The sequence below is a fragment of the Mauremys reevesii genome, linkage group 7, assembly GCF_016161935.1.
Source record: "Mauremys reevesii isolate NIE-2019 linkage group 7, ASM1616193v1, whole genome shotgun sequence".
Taxonomy (NCBI): domain Eukaryota; kingdom Metazoa; phylum Chordata; order Testudines; family Geoemydidae; genus Mauremys; species Mauremys reevesii.
Window position 1 is genome coordinate 93,420,171 of NC_052629.1, and position 12,172 is coordinate 93,432,342.

Here is a 12,172-nt window from a genome sequence, read left to right on the forward strand (position 1 = left end):
CATTCAGGTCTTGAGCAGTCCAGGCAAAAATTGTTCTTCATAATAATTTAAAAAACAATACTAGCTGCCTATTTAATTTAAAAAATAGCAAAAAATACCCACCTCCCTTTCCATTTCTTATAAGGAGTCCTGAAGTTTAAATCTCCTCAGTGTGATAGATATGCTTGCTTTGATCTGCTTAGCTCTTGGAAGTCTAGGGGCTCCAGGCTGCCGGCCCTGTGCTGCCCAGGTCCCTAGGGACAGGTCTGCTTGCCATTAGGGAATTTTTTCCCAAGAACCCTCTGTAATATTTCATGAACCCCTGTTTGGGAACCACTGCGCTATACCAATAGTGACTTGGACTCTAAATATATTCTATGGGTGGCATACCCAAGATCACTTATTTACTGATGCTGTAAAAACTCCCATACCCCAATCTGGGTCTACACTGATTATTATGTACTATGTGTGTATCTTGTGAACCTTGTAATCAATACTTGTAATCTCTCATAACTCAAGCCTCACCCCAGATGTACAGTACCTTCTTTCTTAACTGTGTAAACTTGATTTTAAACATTAGCTTTAATACAATTTTTAAATCTGTTCTTATCAGTTTAATATCTGATACATCTTCTATTTTAGGACTATATATTAAATGGATTCTTGGAACAGGGAGATGGAATAGGAGCTTGCTCCATCCACTCCATGCATCTACCTGGTATTGCAGTATCACCAGGAATGGTGCACCTCCCCCGAGGGAGACTATAGTGGTTAAAAAATTGAATTTGTTTTAACTCTGAATCTTTTTTATATAACCCTTTTATTCTGATATTTTAGGATGTGGGTTTATTGATATTTTGTGTGAATTTACAGCCATAAGTAGGGTGACCAGATGTCCCCAAAAATGGGATTTTTTTTTTTAATATAGGCGCTTGTTACCCCCACCCCCGTCCTGTTTTTTCACAGTTGCTATCTGTAAGAGCAACAAAGAATCCTGTGGCACCTTATAGACTAACAGACGTCTGTTAGTCTATAAGGTGCCACAGGATTCTTTTAGAGTAGCAGCCGTGTTAGTCTGTATCCGCAAAAAAAACAGGAGTACTTGTGGCACCTTAGAGACTAACAAATTTATTTCAGCATGAGCTTTCGTGAGCTAAAGCTCACCTCTTACAGATCCAGACTAACACGGCTACCCCTCTGATAGTTGCTATCTGGTAACCCTAGCCATAAGCTTCTGTGGGTCACTGGAGGAGTTTTAAAAAGCTGGGATTCCACTTTCAGCAGTGTGAGGAACAAATGAGGGAGGATCTGTCACAGAGATACTTATTTTTTTATAATGTTGAAGCTCACCTGTATATAAATAACTGCATAGATAATTATATGGACTTGGTTGTATTCTTCTCCCCACTCAACATCTGGTCCAGTAATCTTGGTTTGGAAACTCAACTGCACCCAGCACACAGGGGCCCCAACTCTCCACAGTACAAGTTCAAAACACTAATACTTAACTTCTGGTTCTTACCATGTGTCTTGGGACAGGACACTGCAGGTGGCTGCCACTTTCCAATTGCTCTGCAGAGTGAAGATTAAGCTATTTACCTCCTCTCCAAGGAGCTTTGGGAGGAGTGTACGTCATGCAAAGTGTGTGACGCTGTGCAGCAGTGAAGTGCTCAGCGTTACTCTCCTGTGAAAGGCTGCTTGTGGGGCTCGATGTACCCCCAGCAGGTGCTCAGGGGGAGCTGCTCCTCCCTTGCAGTTATTTGTTTTTCCACCAAACTTTGAAATCACAACCAGCAGGTGGCGCCAGAGCTCCACAGCCCCAACGGTAGAGAGGCAGCAGCTGCCAGAAGTGAAGGGAGCTCGGGAGACTGAGCAGAGCTGGCTGCTGGGACCCCGACGCAGGGCTTGTCTACATGGGAGAACTGACTGGCCTCCTGTAAGCAGAGTAACCGCTGCGCTGTAGCTATTCCAGTATAACCCCGCCATGGATGGAGCCATTTCCGGGGGCGGGGCGCTCCCCGGGGCTCTGGCTCGGTCTTTGGGAGGAACCAGACACGGTCCCTGGAGGTGACCAGAGGCCGAGCTAGAGCGAGTTTCTGCTGGGGGTGGGTCAACCGGAGCGGGGGGACTCAGGGATCCTTCAGGTAATTCCGGGGGGGGGAGACCCGGGGAGGGCAACGAGGAGCTTCCCAAGGGGGAGGGGGTTCCTTTCCCTCCGCCGCTCTGCCACTACGAACAGAAGACCAACGATAACACCGAAGTTCGCTCTCGCCAAATTCGCACGCACAACACCAGGGCGCGTGCCCGCTCCCCACCAGTAGAGCGCATGCGCACTGAGATTCTCGCGTATGCCCTCATCTGCGCGTGCAGATTGCCGCTTATCCCGCCGCTTCTACAAGCATGCACCTTCAGGCTCTCGAGCGTTCCGCTTCCTCCCTGCGCATGCGTACTCAGGCTTCCGTTTTATTTCCCCCTATGCTTGCATTCTCATATTCCGTCGCGTCTTCGTTTTCCTCACCCCCTTATTCATACTGCGCATGCGTGAATGTCAACGCCCGCCCCCCCCGCGCCGGGCAAAAGCTCTGAGCTTCCCGCCACTCTCTCGTTGCACATGCGCATTCGGCTTCCTTGGGAGAGAGGGGGATTTCCCAGCATGCCCCTGGTTCTTGCTATTTAAGGCCTGGTTGGAGGTAAACTCGGCCATTTGCTCAGCTGTTCCTGGCTTGAGGTGAGTGGAGAGGGGGCAATCCGTGGCCATGCGCCTCCGCAGCGGGAGCCCGTCCTGTGATGAGGGCCGCTGTTACCCGCGGTTCCTCGGGGATCTTGGGAGGGAGTGGCCCGCGCATTGGGTGGGGAGCTGCGTCCCGCGCGGTGGGAGGCGCGGGAAGGCTCCGCCGCCATGTTGCGAGCCGTGTGGTTAGGGTGATCAGATGTCCCGATTTTATAGGGACAGTCCTGATATTTGGGGCTTTTTAATATGGGCTCCTATTACCTCCCCCGGATTTTTCACACTTACTAGCTGGTCACCCTGCATGTGGTGCATGGTGCCGGGGGGGCGGGTGCTGCTGTGAGGGAGCGGCGGGGAGGCTGGGGGCTCCCACAGGCGACACATAGCTCCGTGGTGGGGATACGTGACCCGCCCGATGTGTTGCCTTTGGTGCCCTCCCCCCATGGTCCTTTTGCCCGCTGCCCTGCTCGCTCTCCCGGCCCGCAACCCGCCCCGGGAAAACCCTCCCGCGCCGGCCGCTGCTCAGGAGGGCGGAGCCCTGCGCATGAGAAACCCGCCTGGAGCGCGGGCCGGGAGCCTCTCCGCCCCTCGGGAAAGCGCTGGAGTGGCTGGGGGCGATTTCTCTGCAGGAACCCTGGACGTGGGCTGAGCGCTCCCGCCGGCTGGCTCTGCCCCCACCATGTGCCAGAGGCACCAGCCACGTGCGGCATCGCTCCTCCTGCAGGGGGCGCTCTCCCCCGCAGGGCCACCTCTGGCCAGGACTCCCTTGCAGTCAGGTTCCTGGGGCGGAGGCTGTTCTCTCTATGATGAGACCTATCACAGACCTGTGCTGACAACCCTGTGAGGACCCCAAATAAATCTGAGGAGAACAGACTTGCCCCCACCCCTGTGGCCAAGGGTATGAAGGGCAGCTATGCCATGATACTGGGGACCATTGGGGGATCTTGCCCATGTTGGGGTGTAGTTTAGGGCTCTGCCCACTTTGCTATGGGGCCCATGTGTCCATTCCATGTTCCTAATGCTGTTTCTCTGTGTGCAGGGTTTAAAGCTCCTGACTGCTAGGTGAGTTGCAAATGCCTTCATGTATGCTGGAGCTTGTGTAGCACTGGTTAGAGATGCACCTCCTCTCCCAGGCTCAGCACAGTTCCTAGGGGCAGGTGTTTCTGGTATTTGTGACATTTAGGGTGGCCACAGGGTCCATGGCTAAATGACTGAAATTCCCAGATGCTTGCCTGGTATAGAAAGCTAGCTGAGTGGGGCATGCTATGGGGTGGGGTGTGGTGGTGGTGACATGTCACTGTTAATGCAGCATATCATTGCTGTTAATTGGGTGCCTTGGGAGGAGGGTGGTGTATGAAGTGCTGCAAAGATGATAAATGCTGAACTCTCTCTTTCTGAGGCTTCAGTGGAGAAAATCTTTACCAGATTCTGAGTGGCACTGACGTTTGCTCAGGTAGGTGTGGATTACATTTAGGCCCCTGTGGCCTGGTACTTCAGCCCTGCAGGGAGTGGAGCAGGCTCTTGTTGAACAGCACCAGAAGAGAGCATTTGCCCTTAACACGGGGAGTGGGTAGACCAGGTTGTAGGAATGGTGCTCTTGTAGGAGGAGAATCAGTGACTGCATGTTAAAATTCATGTGTGTCTCTTTTCTCAGGCATGGGTCTTACCAGTCATCTGCAGCCTCTTCACATGTGAGTAGATGAGCTTTCTCCATCTCTGATGAAAATGATACATAGAACATGGGGTGGTCTACACAGGGGAAACCAGCTCACTTACACCACGGTGAGGGTGCAGCTGTCCTCCCTAATTGGATAGGATGGGAGCAGTTGCCTTGGGACTTAAGTGGAGCCTCATCCACTGACCCACTGTCTGCTAGGTGGGTCTCCTGTGTGGAACAGCCTTGCCTCTCCAAGTATGCATCCCTCTTAAGACCAGCAGAAACTGTGTGCCCTGCTTGGAATGATGGCGGGGATGGTCAGTGCTGGCTTGGGATCTGTATGTATTGGACTGATCCAAACTTCTACTTCCTCCTGCTCACTGCAGCAGTGCTGTCTCCCATGTTTTGAGTTTTCAGTAAATGGTAGTGCATGCTAGGGCAGCATCTAGGTGTGTGGTGGTTTTTTTTTTTTTAGGATGGGGATTTGTGGCTCCACAAATGGCTCTGACCATTCCTGCGTGCCTGGCAGCTCAATCCTCTACCCAGCTTGAGGACTGCTGCAGAGGTTGGTCAGTGTAGGGTGCAAGGTGGGTCTATTTCCCATTGACACAGTCAGGCTTCTGCTCCCTTGCTGTTCAGTGATGAATGCAAACAGACAAGCATATGGCTGAGTGTCTGTGATGCCAGCTTACTTCTGAGAATGTGGAGATCATCCTTAGGGATGGGGGGAGGGACTTTTGGTCTAGGAATAGGGTTAATCTGCTCTTTCTCTTTCTGTTTCAGGTTACCCCATCCCCAGATGGAGTCCAACCTCATATACAGGTAGGTTTGGGAGTTATTGGTCTCTGTGGGCCTGGAAGGCCTGCCCTGCTAAGGCTCTGTGTGCTGAGCATTCCCCTCCGGGTATATCAGTGCTCAAGTCCCTTTGCCATGTGATCTGAACCAGTTCCTCTGAAAAGTTTTGAAGAACATTGGTCAATAAGCATGTTAGAGTTCTGATGGCAGCTGGCCCTTGAGCCAAAGATGCTGCTCATCCAGACACCTGTCTCACAGGGCTCTCTGCTTTCCTTCTAGATGAACTCCACCTGGGGTGAACACCTGTCTCAGGTAAATGCATCTCCTACAGTGTCTCTAGCATGGTAGGGCCTGTCCAGTTCCCCTTCTGTAGCTCTGGGGAGGGCCATTACTTTGGCAGGTGGCAGTTTGAAAGGATGACACCATGTTAGCTGGACGACACTTGTCTCATGGCATTGAGTTACCAAAGCCCTGATCAAACTGCTCTGGCTCTGCTCCAATGAGCTGTGCCCCAGTCCTGTGCTCACTGACCTGATTCTCTTCTCTATACAGGTGAGATGCCTTGATGTGGGAAGGGTGAGTGACCTACACAGTCCTAGTGCCCCCTCTGTCCACTGTCCCAATGAGGAAACTTGTGCCTATCTTACTGTCTGTCCTGGTACCAGAACCTGCAAAGGTGAACCCACTGGTACCTGCAGCATGAGAGGAAGAGAACATGCTCCAAGAGGAACAGTCTGATGGGACATTGGGCTGGGTCTGACATTGTTCCCTGAGTGTAATGGCTGATTAACCCACCTCTTTTGCCCATAACACTGTGCTCTGCACACTGCCATCTCAGGCAGGAGAAGCACCCTGTAAAACACCAAGGGGAAAGGGATGTAGTCCCAGAGCACCTTGTATTTGAGCATTGGGGTGATGAAAACCACTCTCGAGCAGAGAGAGCAAACACTAATCAGATGCTCTGGTTTATTTCAGGTTCCTGGATTAAGAGTCTCTTGGCAAGCTCCTGATCCAGCTGCCCAGGTAAGGGTGCACACAGATCATCAGCTGATGATGATAGGTGGGGCTCAGTCCTAGCTGCCTGTTCCCACTGACATGATGAACTCACTTTGGAATCTCGTTCGGCTGAACATTGCTGTTGAGACTCTGACTCTGAGGCTTGGTGATGAACAGGCTGCAGGCTTTGCCTTATCAGGGAGCTTAGTCTGGGGATGCAAGTTTAGAATTCAAGGCCTCAAGGATTCAGATCAAATAACCTTTCTTCCCCTAGGTTAAAGATGCTGGAGTGGATGACTCCACTGCACTGAGTCATGGGTAAGTGCCCTTCAGCTCTCTCCAGGATTCTTTGCAAATGTCCCTTGCATAGAATCATGTGTAAGAGACCAGATGCTGCAGTTGTCCGTGTGCAGCTCTGCCTGTCTGGGGCATGTGTTGCAAATGCCACTGAAATTAAAGTCCCAGTTGTTTGGGGAGGAAACAAGGGGCATGGAGGGAGTAAAGCTTCGTGGTGGTGTCAGGGCAGCCAGCTCTGGGTGTGTTAAACGGTTGTGGTAGTGCCTAGGGGGCCTAGTCAGAACCCAGTTGTGGCAGGCGTGGTAAAGTGCTGTCTTGTGGGGTAAGAGGTGCTCACTGCAGTTTTAATGATGAGCCAAACTAGCTCACTTTGATTTTACTATAAACATGAAAATATTTGAACAACTGAGAAACTGCACAGAGTGGGGGATGAGTTTGGGGCATCTGTGCTGAGTAGCTGACTGGGTTGTCCTGTCTCAGCAGGTAGCCAGATGCCTAGGGTCTGAAGTGCCTGGAATGGTGAGTGATTGCTGGGCCTATGGGTGTAAAGGAGGGATGGGCAGGGGGAGTTGAGCAGACACCACACCTGCCCCTCACTGTAAGCTGAATGGCAAGCTCTGCCCTATGGCAGGGGTCCTGTCCCATTCTCTGGCTCCTCAGTGAGACCCCTACTGCCCCAGTCTGATCCCCATGACTGAGTGGTTCCCTCTGAGGCCAGGAGCCTGGTAGCAGTGTGGGTTGAGAACATGGAGGGCTGGGCAAGGAGCAGGCCACCAACAGCTGTTTCTTCTGTTTCAGGAGCCTTGGAATTCCTGCCAGGGAATGGGCAGTCAGTCATTGGAGCTGCAGGTAGGCTGATAAGCACCAATTGGGGAAGGGACTGGTAAAGAGGAGCTCTGCTCCTTCCATAGCAATACAGGTGGGGGATGGCCCCACTTGTCCCTGGGCTGTGGGTGAGAGGTGGGTAGGTGCCATGTCCTGATGAGGAAACCAGGTCACGTCTTACTGTCCATGCTGGTCCAGAACCTGCCAAGGTTGAACCCACTGGGCCGGTGGAGAGAGAGGAGGAAACTGTGTTCCAAAAGGAACCGTCTGATGGGACTTGGGCAGCATTGGGGTGAGGGATGGGGTATGCTATGGAAAGCAGCTCTCCTGCAGTTCTGCTTGTTTCTCATAGGACTGCCTGGAAGCATGGCTCATCTGAGCACACAGGTGAGTGTAATTGCCACTGACTCTGTACTTGCCCCTTGTGTGCTGATCCTTTCGCACATCCAGGGATGAGCTGTCACACTTCTTGTGCTGGTGCACCCACCCCATAGCATGGTGCCTCCTGTGGGAATTGACTAGCTCCACCCCCATACTGATCCTTTCCCTTTCCTCAGGCATGAGGTTGAGTATATGATGAGCATTTACCGCCCCAGTCTGATGCTGATGACTGACTGGTACTTTCTGATGCTTGACCCTGGGACTCTGTCTGTCTTCCCCTGGCCAGGGGCACTCCTCTCACTGGTCTCCTTCCCTCCTGCAGGTTAGAGCGTGTGGGCCAGATGCAGCTTTGCATCACACCTGCTTCCAGGAAGAGCTCTTCCTGCTCAGCTGTGACAAACCCAGCAGCAGCTTAGTGTTGGTGGGGGCAGCCAGCCCCTTAAGTGTGTGGTTCTTTGTGTACTGACTGTTCAAATAAAACATCTCTGCACAGAACAGCTGGAGCCTTGTGGTATGTCTACACTACCCGCTGGATCGGTGGGTAGCAATCGATGTATTGGGGATTGATTTATCGCATGTAGTGTAGACACAATAAATCGATCCATGATCGCTCTCCTGTCGACGGCTGAACTCCAGCAGTGTGAGAGGCAGGAGCAAAGTTGACAGGGGGCAGGCTGTGGCTGTCATCCAGCACTGCAAGGATGCGAAGTGAGTAATTTTAATTTGATGTAAGCTACGTCGACTTCAGCTACGCTATTCTCGTAGTTGAAGTTGTCTCTCTTAGATCAATTTTCTTTCCCCCTCCCCCCAGTGTACACCAGGCCTCTGGAGTGTGCATGTGGGCTGGCTGGTATGCTGGGGAGGAGGGAGAGTTACTAGGTGGAGTTAGGGCCCTGCTCGCCCATACCTGCAGTGAGGGATTACAGCTCCCTGGACAAAGTTTAGAGGTGGGCTGGGCTTTGTTATGCTAAAGAAACAGCCTCATTCTGGCTTGCAAACTCCAAAGAGTGGAGGAGGGGTCAGTCTCTAGGCCAGCTGGCCCGTGGGGACCCTGTTTCCACAAGGGGCGGAGTTGCTGGTTTGTGCCTAGGCAGTCCTGCATCCTAGTGACTAAGACTAGTGCTCCTGCCATGCCACAGCAGGCTGTCTCCATCCCCAGCTAACAGCTGAGGCAGGACACTAAATGCACTCACTCAGCCCTTGCATAGCCTCAAGTTGTACCACTTACAATGGCACAGTTATGGGCACTTCCCTGTCCTTGGTTTCAGCCAATATGTGGAGCAGGAGCAATGTCCCATACCTGACTGCTGTGTGACAGGGCTGGAATGGGGATCTTCACTGTGCTACCTTTATCAGTGTCATGCTGAGGGGACTCCTGGCATGCTCTGGTTCAGCAGGTTACCTGGCTCTAGCACCCAGACACCCAGTTCCCCATGGTATCCAAATACCAAAAAAATCCATTATACTCTGTATAAAGCTTATACAAGGTAAACTCATAAGTTGTCCATTCTCTAAACCAGGGGTCGGCAACCTTTCAGAAGTGGTGTGCCGAGTCTTCATTTATTCACTCTAGTTTAAGGTTTTGTGTGTCAGTAATGCATTTTAACATTTTTAGAAGGTCTCTAAGTCTATATATTGTATAACTAAACTAGTGTTGTAAAATAAACAAGGTTTTCAAAATGTTTAAGAAGCTTTATTGAAAATGAAATTAAAATGTTGATCTTACGACGCAGGCCTGCTCAGACCGCTGCTGGTGTGGGGTTCTGTTCACTTAGGCCGGTAGCTGGGACCCCAGCTGGCAAGGGTCCGGCAGCGAGAACCCCAGACCAGCAGGCGTCTGTGTGGGGCCGGTGGCCAGGACCCGGGGCTGGCAGTGGACGGAGCGGTTCAGCCCACCGCTGCTCGGGTTCCATCCGCAGGCTCCTGCCAGCAGGATCCCGGCTGCCGGATCGAGTCAGGGCTAGGGTTGGGGAGGGGATGGAGTCAAGCAGAGGCTGGGGTGTGTTTGAGGGAGGTGTACAGGGCAGGGTGTGGGGGGAGGGAGGTCAGGGCAGAGGACTCCTTTAGGTGCCTAATGTGCTTAGAGCTGGGTTAGGCCGCCCTCATGCTGAAGAAATTCTATGGCATGTGCAAACCAGAGCATTAGGGCTCTCTCTGTGTCCCCTCAAGGCACAGAGATGCTGGCTTGGCACCTGAGCTGTGTGGGATGCCCCTAGACAGCTGCCTGGGTATAGCAATCTCCCCAGTGGGCAGAGCTGTGAGCCACCAACTCTCTTCCTCCCCACTCAGACTTTGCTGGGGAGCCCCTGCAGCTGACCATCTGTCTGATGGGTTCCTGGGTGCAGTAGATGGTGTGAGCAGAGAGGGGTTACCCTGTCTGAGCCTGTCACAGCAGCTGCATGCCTTACCTTGGGGAGCCCAGGATTAACTGAGGCAAACTCCCACTCCAGCCAAACCTACTGCTAAGCGGGGCCTTGGCATCCAGCCCTAGGCTCACATCTGCCAGGGCAGAACCAAGTAGCTGAGACCTGCTCACCATGGTGGCAGCCACTTCAGGCTCTGTGGGAGGGAAGCTAGCTATGCTAGCACACAGCAGGAGCGGGCACTGTCCACCTGAGCAGGCCCCAGTGCTTGGGCATTGCCTATTCTCTGCTGCTACTGAAGGCAAGGAATGTGAAAGCTGCTTGGGGTGTAAGAGATCGCTACATGAGCTAGGTGTATGTGTGGTCTGCTCACATACTGGTACCCACAGAGGAAACTGCAGGGAAAGTGAGAGCCCCTCCATGCCTGCTTCTCTACCTTGCTGTCACCCTTCCGTAGGGGAACTGGGGGGCAGGGTGGTCCCCTGAGGCACTGGGGTAGGAGAACATAGGTCCCAGGCACTGGGGGGGTCAAATGCAGCAGCTGGCAAGGTACAGGGCCCAGGCTTTGGGGTGGGGATATGTGGGGCCTTGGGCTCAGGCATGGGGGGGGGGGGAGTTGGGGTGGTGCAGATGAAGGGTCAGGTCTCAGGCTCTGGGATGGGGTGCTGGGATGCAGGCTCAGCCCTTTGCAACAGGTTTCTCACTCTGATGAGTGCTGGGGTGTCTCTGATGTCAGGAGCGTGGGAGTCTGTCCAAGGTCTTTGTGGTGTTAGACCTGGAGGTGCTCCCTCGAGAGAGCATGGCTTCCCCCTTCAAACTCATTGTGCACACACACCCCATTCTCCCCTGAGGCACCTACAGGACCACATGGGCAGTGGGGACCTGGGGCTGCTAAGCCAACACTCCTGCCTTTGCTTTGCTGTCATCAAGCCATTCCAGGAGGTGGAGGGTGTGGATTAGCTCTGTCTGGGCCATGTGTCCTAGGGGTGCTGCCTGCCCAGCCCTGCTCCTGGCATTGTGCTGACCACCCTTTCTGGCCACAGTGTGGTGCAGCCTGCCCCTGCCCTGACTGCTAGCAGCAGGAAGGCAGCTGATGCACAAGCTCTGGAAAGCAGGAACCCAACAGGCCACTGCTCTTGCTCTGGCTTTGCTAAGACTCCCATGCTGTGCTGGGTCTGATGGGAGGAACTTGCCCCTGCAGAGGAGGGACCTAGACAGACTGTGACCTCATAAGGGATGGTATTTGTGCTGCTCACAGAAATGCAGAGACCCCTGGGCATGCAGGTTTTCCATCCTGGGATGGGGTGGAGCTGAGATGGACCCTGATGCTACCATTTCTGCTCACCTCCTTGCCAATCCCTACCCTCTGTGTATCAGCAGTAGCTTGTGTAGGGAGGGACTGTGGTCCACTAGTTAGCTTGTAAGGCTGGGGCTTGGTAGCCCTGGGTTTGATTTCCTGTTCCTCCGCAGATTCCATGTGTGAGCTTGGACAAGTCACTTAATTTTTCCATGTGCCTCAGTTCCCCATTGGTTCAATGGGGATTGTAGCATGTCCCTACATCCCAAGGGGGACTGTGAGGATAAATATATTAAAGCTGGTGAGGTGCCCAGATACTGTGGTGATGGGGCCAGGGATAGATGGATAAATCCACCGCTCGGGGTGGCTCCAGCTGTCTTTCTGTTCCTTCCATTCCTTGTATCAGGTCTCTCTTCCATCCTTGCTGTGGATGAGATCTGTATTGTATGAATGCCTAGGGTCTGCCAGCCCCCTAGTATCTGAGCACCTTCCAGATTGGCCACAGCAAAATCCTTAGTGGACTTAACAGTATCTCTGAGACATTGTTTCCTGTACCAAAATACAGACAAAGCCAGAAATTCGTACTCATGTCAGTAGAGATGGGGAGGTTGCAGGAATGGGAAAAGAGGGGTTACTCTGTAATATAAGATATATGCAAAGAAGGTGGAGCTCTTTGACCTGAAGGGGCCATTACTGGCTGTGGGGATGTTCAGCAATTAAAATACAAGGAGGTCAGACTCCGGCCACAGCTGGACTGACTCTTTGCGCTTTCGTTTTTGTCTTATGTCAGTTGTGAAGATCTGTTGTTGTTGTTCAGCAACTCCAGTGTAAATAATTTTTTCTATGGCTGTGTG

General features: G+C 52.6%; 10 non-coding genes across 10 annotated transcripts; all 10 read left to right on the forward strand.

Moving 5' to 3' along the window:
* The first annotated feature begins 541 nt into the window (after window positions 1-541).
* On the forward strand, window positions 542-731 carry LOC120369569. The gene has a single exon (XR_005583245.1). It is a non-coding gene; the product is annotated as a U2 spliceosomal RNA (small nuclear RNA).
* A 3,337-nt stretch (window positions 732-4,068) lies between these two features.
* On the forward strand, window positions 4,069-4,144 carry LOC120369579. Its single transcript, XR_005583252.1, has one exon. It is a non-coding gene; the product is annotated as a small nucleolar RNA SNORD26 (small nucleolar RNA).
* An 853-nt stretch (window positions 4,145-4,997) lies between these two features.
* On the forward strand, window positions 4,998-5,066 carry LOC120369578. Its single transcript, XR_005583251.1, has one exon. It is a non-coding gene; the product is annotated as a small nucleolar RNA SNORD27 (small nucleolar RNA).
* A 225-nt stretch (window positions 5,067-5,291) lies between these two features.
* LOC120369577 lies at window positions 5,292-5,368 on the forward strand. Its single transcript, XR_005583250.1, has one exon. It is a non-coding gene; the product is annotated as a small nucleolar RNA SNORD28 (small nucleolar RNA).
* A 408-nt stretch (window positions 5,369-5,776) lies between these two features.
* LOC120369584 lies at window positions 5,777-5,903 on the forward strand. Its single transcript, XR_005583257.1, has one exon. It is a non-coding gene; the product is annotated as a small nucleolar RNA SNORD22 (small nucleolar RNA).
* Window positions 5,904-6,250: 347 nt separating this feature from the next.
* LOC120369580 lies at window positions 6,251-6,320 on the forward strand. The gene has a single exon (XR_005583253.1). It is a non-coding gene; the product is annotated as a small nucleolar RNA SNORD30 (small nucleolar RNA).
* A 474-nt stretch (window positions 6,321-6,794) lies between these two features.
* Window positions 6,795-6,866, forward strand: LOC120369576. The gene has a single exon (XR_005583249.1). It is a non-coding gene; the product is annotated as a small nucleolar RNA SNORD29 (small nucleolar RNA).
* A 238-nt stretch (window positions 6,867-7,104) lies between these two features.
* LOC120369582 lies at window positions 7,105-7,168 on the forward strand. The gene has a single exon (XR_005583255.1). It is a non-coding gene; the product is annotated as a small nucleolar RNA SNORD31 (small nucleolar RNA).
* Window positions 7,169-7,428: 260 nt separating this feature from the next.
* Window positions 7,429-7,553, forward strand: LOC120369585. Its single transcript, XR_005583258.1, has one exon. It is a non-coding gene; the product is annotated as a small nucleolar RNA SNORD22 (small nucleolar RNA).
* A 290-nt stretch (window positions 7,554-7,843) lies between these two features.
* LOC120369581 lies at window positions 7,844-7,911 on the forward strand. Its single transcript, XR_005583254.1, has one exon. It is a non-coding gene; the product is annotated as a small nucleolar RNA SNORD31 (small nucleolar RNA).
* Window positions 7,912-12,172: the final 4,261 nt, after the last annotated feature.